We start from the raw sequence: 12299 nt of genomic DNA, 5'->3' as shown, positions 1-12299 counted from the left end.
ATTTGGGCTAGTGTCTGACAAGGATATTAGTGCCGAATATTCTCCTCTTCTAGTAATTAGTCAAGCTTCAAGTCGCAAACGCCAGCGCTCTGTCATCTTGGATACTCGAACTCCGTCTCACTCCTCATTGGCGTCATTTCAACATCCTTCACCTCCAACAACATTCCAGTCCCATGGCTGTAGACCGCTAAGAGGCGTCAGCCATCAGGCTCGTTCTTCCAGGCCACTGCCGCCTTCAGGAGTCACTCAGCCAAACAACTCCAACACATCCACATCCCAGCGCTCCACCGCAGGCGTCTCAACTTGTCAAGGCCTCAGATTCCAGGTCGTCGCTCGTCTTCAGCGCTCTCTACATAAGAAAGGTATCCCTTTCTGGAACCCCATGTAAGACAACCATAGACATAGTGGAATAGTAGACCCCGCATTGGCTGCTCCGGCGCAGGAAATACGGCGGCCATTTTGGAGCAGTCGTCCCTTGGACTTTGCTCAAGCAAAACAGCAGAAGATGTCTCAGCACTGCGGGATATTGTTGTTCAGGTCGACGGACTATTGATGTGAGGGCTTGACAGAACATTTCACAAGTAAGATGGACATATTATTGTGCATATTTTGTGATTAGAATATTACTTTACTATATGTATGTCCACTGGTGAGAGATCAGCTAATATTAGCTATAGTGCTTGGTGTAATACCAGGTTCCAGCCCCCACTACGAAGGCTAACAGAGATTCCGTAAATCTTAAATAAAAAATAATTATTCTCTAACATTGACTTAGATTATCTGACACCAGAGCCTACATTAGAAATGAAACAATGTAACATATTTTATAAAACTTATATTACGTCTTATAACATTCACCAGGAAAGTTTACACAGGTGGTAAAGACTGTTATTTATATGTAATTCTTTCATTCTGTCATTCTGTAAGATACCTCCCAAATCTTCTGTTTTTGTTTTGAAGGTTTCCTAAACACACGATTTGAGGAAGAGGTGGGAAATATCTTTAAAGAGAGATGGATTCACTGCACGACATTGATGAATCTCACATTGGATTTTGGACTCAATCTCAGCTGTTGAATCACTCTGAAGCTAGAACTCGTCGGCTGGAAAACAGCCAATGAATAATATATATTAGGCCATACAATACGCCATATAATATATTATTCAGTATTAATCATTATTTACTTGTGTCATTATTAATCATTATTTATTTGTGTTTGTATATTTATATAAATATGTATTGATATTACTAAATCATTTATTAAATTAATTATGAACAGCTGTGTGCTTTGTAAAATGCTCATCATGCATCAATATTAAATCAATATCAGGATATTCTATTCCTATTCTATTGTTTTCCCCACTAAGCATATTTCAATATGCTGAACTATGTATCAATACATTTAAAAAAAATACTTTAAAAATACAATTATTTATAAATGTAGCTTTGATAGCTGTTTGAATAAGGTTTTCATTAACAAAAATGCGTGTTATGATCGATTAAATGCGCTGATATGTCATTGTGCCTGCAAAACATATAAAGCTGAGTGGAGCGGTCGACCGCTCCAAGATGGCCGCCCTAAAGCTGGTCAGCTACAATAGGCGAGAGCGGTCTATGCGGGGTTTATTCTTATGTCTATGCAGACAACAACGTCTGTTTCCTCCTCCAACATCTCCGGTGACGTCATTCCGATGCCGGCGAGTCGATCTCCATCGGAGCGTCAGGCTCCTCCCGGATCACTGCGAACTTCCAGAGTCTCTCAGCCAAGCACCACCAACATATCCACATCTCAGCGTTCCTCCTCAGAAACTCAACAGTCAACAGCACCACCACCGAAATCCAAACATAACGTGCTTCCGTTTCTTTCCCAGTGTCTGCTTCCTCCTCCAGTGTCTCTGGTGACGTCATTTCCGCCTCCTCTCGCACCGATTCCGGACTTCTACTCGTACCGATAGCTCCCCTAGTGGGAGCCAGGTTGTATTACACTATCTGCCCGCATCCTCTCTGTTTGAGCTTCAAAGCTCTTGTCTGTTTCATCCCTATCCTCCCAAGCTTCACAAACATCTTTTTAACATACATAATCAGAGCTCCCCCTTCTGTCCCTTTCATGCAATAACACAACATAACATCCTTCCATTTTACCTTAATTTTGCCATCAAATTCTAAATGATATGGATGGCTGTTGCCAGGAAAAATCTTCCGCAGTGATCCGTTCTACACAGAATTAGAAGAAACTTCTGACCGAAGATGCTCTGCTTTCCCAAATCAGTCTCATGAATAAGATGTTGTTCATAATTTTCTTGATTTATGAAGAATCTTTATTTACATAATCATCTCCAGAAGTTCCACAGTCAATTCATCAAGTTCTGGTACATTTCAGCAAACAAGGCAGTTCAAAAGCGCTTTACATTACGTTAAAAAAACAAAAACAAACTAAATGCATTTCTAGAAAACACAGTTAACAATTGGAATATAACATTTTGTTTTGTGGCAGTATTACACACCATTTACAATGTTTCAATAGCAACTCTAAATAGGTGTGTTAAGTCTGAATTTAAAGGAATTCAGTGTTTCAATAGTCTTCCGATAGATTTCTGAAAATTGTTCCACATTCGTGGTGGATAGCAGCAGAAGGCCACTTCTCCATGTTTGGTGGTGAACGCAGAACAGTCCGCAATCAGAAGACCCAAAAAGTCAGGAAGGTCAATACAACAGCAAATCTTTACTTATTGTAGCTCTAAGCCATTCAGTGATTTATAAATTAACAACAATATTTTATAGTCTATTCTCTGAGCTACAGGGACCCAGTGCAGGGATTTTAGAACTATAGGGATGCGCGCTACCTTCCAGACTTTAGCCAAACACCAGCAGCAGAATTCTGGATCAGCCGCAGCTGTCTGATTTAGTCATCTACAGAACAGTACCAGTCTTCTTTATCAGGCGGTCAAACCTTTTAGGTCCCTGGCTCTGATGCTGCTGCCCCAGCAGATTACGGCAGAAGAGACGACGCTCTCAACAATAGAATTATAGAAAATGCACAACACCGAAGCAACCAATGCAACCTCGAAGATTATTGGCTTCCTCAGTAAGAATTCCATACACTCTAATATTCATTTCCCAGCTCTGAATTCGATGACTAACTCTCCATCATTCTTGACATGGCTCTCTGATGTGGAGACTCAGGCTTCCATCAATGTCACATTCTTTTTGCAGCTCAGGTAGTAGGCCATTCAACAATTTAATCAGGGGACATTCTGGATTTTCCTTAACACGAATAACTGCCGCATTTTGCTGCCTGCGCATCTTTCTTGTAGTTTCTGCGGTGCTACATCTACTTGTTCAATTACTCTCCCTCTTCATCCTCATTCCTCATCTCACACTTCTTCAGCCTCTGATTGGCAGTCTCCCACTGCCTCTCCCCTTCATATCAACCCAAACCTCAGATATCAACCCTCTTGTAAACTCACCAATTTTCTGAGGGTGCCGACAAATGAAGCTGTGTCATCCTGTACCAGAAGGACAAAATGATCTGCAATAATTTCAACGATCTTGGCAGTTCAGTCTCCAGCCACAAACTGCTGCATGCCAGCTAATTTGTGACGGTGTCTATGCAAGGATATTCTGACCTCACAATCCTACTTCCACTGTAAATTTACTAAAACGATATCTTTACTCTCAATCAAGGTGAATGCTCTCATTCCTGCCCTTAAACACCATTCCAATAGGGAGTTTAATTTTCTCGTTGACGGACTCATTCATGATTTTCACTCGGGCATAGATATTCCAAATTCCACTTATCACTGTCTCTATTTTCAGTTCGCTCCTTCTGGTCCTGGCACAGCTGACTCATTTATAGCCAAAGACGTCACAGAAGGATTCGATAAGATCATTCAAAGCCCAGCCCCTTAGCAGACCAAGGGGCTGGGCTCTGCAAAGGAGACATCTTCAAAGTACTCCTCATTCAGCCAGACTTTCTGGCGCTCAGACATGTTCTGGAAAAGAGCTTTTACTTCATAGCTTTCCTCCCTTTCGTTCGTCATGTAGCCCTGAAAGATCAATCAAATCACTTTGCTCTCTTTTTAATTTTACCCACTGATAGATGTTTCAAATAACAGTTGCTTACATTTCTTGATTTTGTGAACCATGCAATTTGTATCATTCCTCAGAGAAATCTTGCATTCCTAATATTCCACCAAAAAGCAGCCAGCATCCCTTCTGTTCAAGACTCATTCATCCTTGATCACTACTGCAAGGGCATGTTTTTCCTCTACAATGACTCCCTAGCACTTTCAAATCTACACAAATGCAACTCCCTTTATAGACTTGGTGGCTATTCCAGAGGTAAATGGTGAAGCCAAAATGGCCTCAAGAGTTCATTTCTCTTGCACTTTTCAAACTTACCCCATCATTTTTGCAGCAAAACTTTGGGGACATGAATGGCATAAGAAGTCTACTCTTGTTTATTTAGACTCACTCTGGTCTCAGTCTAGCATCAGTTCCTGCTTTGAGCAGCTCACATTCCAGTAACTCAGAGCATCACTGACGTTGTGTTGCTTTCTTCAAAAATTCTGACTCTTTGCTCCAGATTCAGTAACTCATCCAACTCCAGCTTCACTATCTTCTTCAAGTAGGCTGGATATGAATCCAGCCTACTCCCCTGTAGTTCTAGCTCCTCAAGCACAATGCTTCATTCATTTATGCTTTTCAGATATCACCATTCACAGTCATAACTTTTTTCTTCAGACAAGTCAACTGATCAGCTCTCATCCTTTTCTTCTCTTCCATCCCAACTCCATCCTCAACCCCTATGAGCCAGTCTTTATTTTCAGACCAGAATTTCAGCAAGCATTTCATCTGAAGGTCCACACCGCATCTCAGAATCCTGAAAACTAGCCACTTGAGCATGGATCTCCAGTCATCTCAGTTAAGATCAGGCATCTCTCTCAAACTTTATTCCACCCATTCTCATATTGCATCAACGATAAGGCGGACATGAATAAACTTCGCATCGACGAAGCAAACACAAGAGCCAACAAGCTCATCAAATAGATGAGGAAACCTCCTGCTCCTCTCACACATCCACTTTGAGCCCGTTCTGCAACACACATTAAACACGTCTGCATAGGAGCCGCCTCTTCAGCATTCAGTCAGATCATCTCTCATCCCTTCATCCCTCCATCCCTTCATCTCTGATAAGATGATTCAAGTTTAAGTTGCTGGTTATCCCCAGCGTACAGTTCATGCATTCATAATAATCTCAGTGATTCATGACAAGCTCTTTCTCTCATCTGTTCTATTTAAATCAGACTCTTTTGGGGGTCCTATGCGGGTTTGGGAAAATAAGAAGCTCCGTTTCCCGAAGACCAAACCCCCACCCAGAGTCTTCACCTCCCAAGCCCTCCATCATTCTCCCCAGATGACCAAATCAAGATCATTCATCCCGTCAACCCTTATTCTTTCATTCCTTCTTCCCTACACCCCTTCATCCCTAAATCCCTTCATCCCTACATCCCTCATCCCTTCATCCCTCATTCTTTTATCCCTCATCCCTTCATCAATAAATCTTCAAGCATATATCTTTGTGGCATGGTCCTTGCTAGTGAAATGGAGTTAATGTGTTAACTTAAGTTCAGGAGCAGGGCCACGCCCAAACCACACCTCTAATTTTCCAGGTGGCCTATTTATACTCTGCTCACCCACTCATCTCAGTCTGTTACATTTTGTCAACCCCACCCTCTCTTACCCTTTATCTCTTTCATTTTATTCTCCTTCATTCATAACCATGTTTCACTTCTTTACGCTGCAGGTTTCGTCTGGGGGGTCCTATGCAGGCTCAGGAAAATAAGAAGATCCGTTTCCCGAAGACCAAATCCCCACATAGAGTCTTCACCTCCCAAACCCTCCATCATTCTCCCCAGATGACCAAATCAAGATCATTCATCCCTTCAACCCTTGTCCTTTCATTCCTTCATCCTTACATCCCTTCATCCCTCATCTCTACATTATACTTCCCTTTATCCCCAATCCCTACATCCCTCATCCCTTCATCCCTTCATCCCTCATCCTTTTATCCCTCACCCCTTCATCAATATTTCTTCAAATGTACATCTTTGTGGCGTGGTCCTTGCTAGTGAATGATTTATGTATTTATTAATTGAAAGAAATTGTAAGTAAATATGAGACAGAATACTTATGTTTTTATGTTTTGTTGGTTGCATCTAAAGCTTTTGACACAGTTAACCACCATAAGTTATTTGTTAAACTGCAAAGTAAAGACATCCCTGCATATTTAATCAGGATATTACATTATTGGTATCCTCATCAGTCTGTACAAGTTAAATGTAATTCGAAGGTTTCTGAACCTTTATCTGTATCTAATGGAGTCAGACAAGGTGGAATTTTATCTGGTGTTCTTTTTATTTTGTACCTGTTGAACTAAATCAGTGGTACCCAATGTCATGATCCGTGTTTCTGTGTATTTATATTAAGGTTTTTCTGTGTTCAGTTGCTGTCCCGAGTCTGTTGTTTCTGCGTCTTCTCCGTTGATTGCTTCCCAGGTGTGTCTCATTCCTTGATTACCCTCCCTGTGTATTTAGTCCCACCTGTTGTCTTTGTCTCTTGTCAAGTGTACGTTGTATGTCATTTGTCGTCTGTCTGCCTGCCATCACAGTTGTACTGTAAAGTCCCATATTGGTTTAGCTCTCTTTTTCAGTCCTCAGTTTTTCAGTTGCTACCAGTAATTAGCTGTGTGCTAACTCTCTGCCATGCTGCCTGTGTTGGACTGTGCCTGAGCTCTCTTTATTAAATCATCATCTGGGTCAGCGTTCATTCTCACCACCACCAACCACACCCTCCATGACACCAAAAGCCAGTCCTCGAGGGCCGGCATCCTGCATGTTTTAGGATGCTGGCACCTGGATCAAATTTTGGCTCATTAGAAGGTCTAAGAAGAACATTGACATACTGAAAAGGTTGTTACTACCACCAGGAAGAGAACTAAAACATGCAGGATGCTGGCCTTTGAGGACAGACTTTGGACACCACTGGACTAAATGATTGCAAGACTGGATGTATGCGGGTAAACATTGTTATGGTCTGGCTCTTAAACCATAACAAATGAAAGGGAAGCAACGCAAGAGATCACTTAAAAGGGAATTTATTTAACAAAAACCATAACTGGTTGGGGGAGAGAGTGGCAGGGAGACAGGAAGAATGAGCTGCTTAGTCAGAGAAAGTGGTGCATCTTAAGGTGGATCTGACGTCATCTGGAGACACTGGCCAGCTGCCTCCACTTCCAATCAGCACCAATTAAGGAGTCCAAAACATGGATGTTAGAGACCCAAAGGAAAAGGCCTTGGGCCGTAACAACATCTTGTAAATCATTTAATATACGCAGATGATCTGGTCCTTTTGTCTCCCTAAAGTGCTGGCTTACAGCAGTCACTCAGGGTCTGTGGTAGATATTGTGTCCAGTTTGACATAATGTTTAATCCCAAAAGGAGTGTTGTTATGATTGCTACAACTAAGGAGTTTAAAGTTTGAGAAGATTAATTTTCTATCTTTTAATTAAGCAAATCAAGTTATGAGTTTGGTTAATGTAAAAATTTCTCGGTCTTATTCTGATGAGTGATCTCTGTGATGATGATGATGCGAAGCGACAGTGTTCTGAGGAGTACATTCAAGCTAATATTTTGGCACAGAAATTTAGCATGAATACAGATGAAGTGAAAGTGTCCCTTTTTCAAACGTTTTACACCTCGTTTTATACGGCCTATCAGTGGTGAAACTACAGCAAAGCAATGATGAAGAAACTGCAAGTAGCCTATCAGGACGCTTTTAGAATTCTTCTCAGACTTCCATGTTGGACATTTGCAAGTTAGATCTTTATCATAAGTAACCAACTTTTCATGCTTTGCTAGGGAATTTGATGCTTTATTTGCTGCTTGGATTTTTTAAGAGCTCTGACAACTACAACACTTAGCGATGTTAGATATACTTCTACCTTTTTCAAACATTGGGATAATTGTTTATCTGCTTTGTGATGACTGCATCCTCCTTTTACTTGATGATTATTATTTACTTATTTTTTTTATATATGGTATGGACTCCTTTATTGTCTCAAAATAAAGCTTTTGAATAAGTTAGCATAGAGTAAAATAAATAATTAGTTTTTCTTCTTGAGGTCCCTGGGGATAGGCCTTTAAAACCATGGAAGAAAGCCACTGACATTTTTTTCCATTCTCAGAAATGGAAGTCTCTGTTATATGCAAAGTGGGGCATGTCTCTGACGGGGGCATTGGGCGCACCAACCACCACTCTCAAGGAAGAAAGATGATGCTGATGAAGAATGTGCAGGCCTTGCACATGAGCTCCTGTCGACAATTCCTCTTGGGATCTTGCAGGGGTCGAAGGTAATCTTCTCCGGATGTCTTCTTTCTTTGGTGTCAGAAGTTTCTAGCGTTTGAACACAGTGCTTTTTACTAGTACAAGAAAAGAAAAGCACTTGTACTAGTTGCACACCCAAAACAGGTTACATAGCCTGTAATGCTTCATAAAGAACATTGGAGAGGTTCTGTTTCTTATTAGGCCTTAGCAGGGATGGTGCTTATAGCACATTTGATCAAACTTCTTCTAGTGAGTTTGATCAATTGGCTTTAAACCTGGTCCGTTTCTTCATAAGGCATGGCCAAATAATAATTATCAAACCAGTTAGTTTTCGTGTGTGCTGAAGGGGCATGGCCAGGTCTCAAATTCTGAAACAAACTCACCATGAAACACAAAACCTTTATATATCCTACACAAAAACTTGCTGAGACACCAACCCTTGGGACCAGGCCCATGTATTCATGTTTAACCCAGTTATTACAGACAAAAATATTGACAATCTGCAATCTACTGACAATCTGTGAGAACGATGTATTATTAAAAACTTATGTACACAGAATGAAAACACAATAGTTCATCTTTTTAAACCAACTTCTGCTAGCTACTTGCATTCATGCATGCCAGTTTTGAACCTATATATTTTTCCTGCCGCGTTGTCAGTCAATGCTGGTGCTGAAATGACCAAGTGATAGCTCACTGTCAGCAAATATAATGGCAACGCCGTATTTGAAAACTGTATGGCCCACAACAGTGCAGAGTTTGAAATCACTCTGCATTAAAATATTTTGGCATTAATGTCACATATACAATAAGTCATCTAGTAATGACTTATTGTGTGTATATATATGTATATATATATTTTTTACAATAGACATGAGCTTGCAAGTACTACTACTACTTGACACATCTCCTTCCTTACTACTACTACTTGACACATCTCCTTCCAGTTCTTATTTCTCTGTTGAGAAATAAGAACTTATTGGCTGGATTTCATAGCCCAGCCACTTTTCTGTTATCGGTGGTCTTCTATAGGTCTTGAGTCCATAAAATAAAAAGAGCAAATATACAGTCGATTTGGTGTTTTTTTTATTTATTTTACAGCTTATAACCACAGGCGAAGGGAATCCTCATTCTTCGGCAGTGGATGAAGGTCATTGCATCGTCATATGCAACTTATGACTAAAACACTCCTCCTCCAATTAATTATTTCTTTTTGTAACAATTATTATGGAAACCTCTAACAATACAAACAATCCCAGTCTTCCTCAAAGCCAGAATTATGACTTGTTACAATGACTGTCAAAACTGAGTTAGTTCACCACTGATTGGAGGTGCCTGACCGGAAGGCTCACACAAAAATCTGCCAACTGACTATACATATTTCCATCAAAAATAAGGTGGATAGAAAGGTAATAAATTATGACAAATGTCCTAATGGTTCAGGGCTCTCTCGAAAAGTGATCAATTTAACTGACAACAGTTTATCTCCAAGTCTATTAATAATGGAATTATTTCAGTTTTGTTTTAATTAACTGTTTTCATGAAAATACACTTAAAGCTGCAGGTTTTTTTTAACATATTTGTCAAAACTATCACTAATATGAGCTAGATAATGTGTGGAAAAAAATCAAGCTCCTCTACCTTATCCTGTGGTCCTGCTGTCAACAACAGCAGTGTTTTGTTTTTTTTTTTCAAACCAGGCTGAGAACCATTTAACTCATTTACAGACCACCTAATTTGAAATTGCCCCACAATAACACATCTTAATATATAAAATACGAAATTAAACCATTAGTCTCTCCACTCATTTGTTGTCTTTGTTCATCTTAATGAGAAGGTTGGTGCTATTTTGGAAATGTGACTGGCTATGACAAAACCATGAACAAGTCTATTTTAATTATTTGCAGTCTCTGAAAGTGTGGTTTCTAAGCTTTCCAATGATGTCAAACACATGGAAATAAAAAAAGAAGTTGTGTTGTGTGCATTAACATACTTTTAGGGCTATTAGTAGTTTAGAAGCATAATAAAAGAAAAAAATAGATTTGCGTTACTTTGGCAGAAACAATAATCCTTGTATGCATTATATTTATTCCAATTGTATTTATCTATGGCATTTATTTGGAGATTAAATAAAAATTGCAATAGTTGGTGACATCTGAGCAGAGCTTTACAAGCAAGCAAAGTTGTAAAATGTTTTCACCAATTGAGATTCGTTCCTGGCAAAGAAATTGAATCGCTTATGAACAACACATCAATACTCTTAGGAGGCATGACTTGGCTTCCTCTGATCATAAGCAGTCCTGGCATTTTCTTTCCACTGATAGCTTAAGGTTTTTTTTTTTTCTTTTTGAGTGACCCAGTCTTAAACCACTTATGGCTTTGGGTTTTTTTTTCAAACAAGACTGCATTTCAACCTGGAGAGACTCATACAGAGAAAAACAGTGATTAAAAAGTTTTATTGACATAAATGAATTTATGGGAGAAGGAACTCTGACCTCCACAAAAGACACTGTGCTGTGAATTGCGTTAAGCTTGGATAAGCATTTTGCGATGCCGACTGGCAACATCCTCCCGCCTGGAAAACACATGGTGCCATGGATGAAGGTCCTTATAAACAAAAGGTTGACTGATTACTTGCTAAGACAAGGCATGGTCCAATGTTAATAGGCTGCAGCAGATAAACATAACACAGCGATTAGACAATGTAGATGGGGCTGAAAAGTCTTCCAGTTTGAATTTACACCAAGGCTTCATTCTTTTATTTATAAAAAATAATGGTCCATTCTTAATTCAAACTCCATATTTAGGAATTTAAGACACAAACATAATTTTTCAGGACAACTAAAGAAAACATCTGAACATCTCGGTGAGCTTCATTATTATTTTTAAACACAATCCTTTGGTAAGTTAACTATAGAGTTGCACTTTGAGCTCACATGTAGTACCTTGAGGACCACAGTTTGAGAGAGATTGAGAAAAATACAGTGCTCCACCAGAAATACCAAATCAGTACCAGGAGGAGGTCTTAGAGATGTTGATTACCTCTTGTACATGGTGCTCACACCATCCCCATTTCCCGTTTGGTACCCAACAGCTGGTTCACCAACAATGGAGCTTGCTAAGACTATTTAGCATCATCACTGATGACGGCGGATAAATCGTTTTCCTGGAACAGTAAGTTGTCTCATTGTCAGTAATACATTGGGCAGTACATACATAAGCATGGTTAATAGTCCTAAGATCTTCCTCCTGGCTTCGATTGATTGTTTTTTGATCGGGAGAGGTGCAGTAGTTTTGCAGACAGCAGTAGTAATACTACTGGGAGGAGATGGAGTTCGATCTTTTCACAGATTATCTGTCTCATATATTGTCGAAACATGGTGACAGTTTGACCAAATTTTGGTAAAAGTTACATACTGCAGCTTTAAAAGGTAAAAAGCATATCTATAGTATGCAGTTTTGAATAATCTTAGAAAATGCTGATGCAGTGGAGACTAAGGTGAACTGGTTTTTATTGAGCGAGGGATACAAAAACAAATAATGTTGTTTACTGAGGCTTTATAAATAGATCGGTCACCGATCATAATCGGCCGATTTCCGTGAAAAAGTCTATGATCGGTGATCGCCGATCACTGTCTCTTGTTGCCGATCACAAACCCCTGCATCTCAGTTCGCAGCCTGCCTGTGCAGCTTTTCTCCTCTTTCCTTCACAATGCGCAAGCGCGCAGCAACAAATCCTAAGCGATGTGGCGAGGAACTAAAAAGCTCTGAGAGTGAATGGGGAAGTTTGCGTGTTCCGCCGAAGAAATACCTCGGGGATGAAGCACGTCAAAATGCATCAACACAACGAATCTAATATGACGTTTTAAAAAAAAAAAACACTTGACAGAGTTTGGCTACATCGAGGCTCAATG

The 12299-nt window shown here is 40.0% G+C and overlaps 1 protein-coding gene across 1 annotated transcript in view; it reads right to left on the bottom strand.

Moving 5' to 3' along the window:
* Positions 1 to 9226: 9226 nt before the first annotated feature.
* The window catches only part of fah (fumarylacetoacetate hydrolase (fumarylacetoacetase)), a 138398-nt gene continuing 135325 nt past the window's right edge, over positions 9227 to 12299 (bottom strand). The window contains exon 13 of the mRNA XM_016664784.1: positions 9227 to 9242. The gene's annotated coding sequence lies outside the window, so the exon portion shown is untranslated. The remainder of the gene's footprint in view (positions 9243 to 12299) is intronic.

This window comes from Poecilia formosa, unplaced genomic scaffold (assembly GCF_000485575.1).
Source record: "Poecilia formosa unplaced genomic scaffold, Poecilia_formosa-5.1.2 Scaffold511, whole genome shotgun sequence".
NCBI classification, from domain to species: domain Eukaryota; kingdom Metazoa; phylum Chordata; class Actinopteri; order Cyprinodontiformes; family Poeciliidae; genus Poecilia; species Poecilia formosa.
Note: the sequence above shows the minus strand (reverse complement) of the source record. Positions and strands in the feature narration are given on the sequence as shown.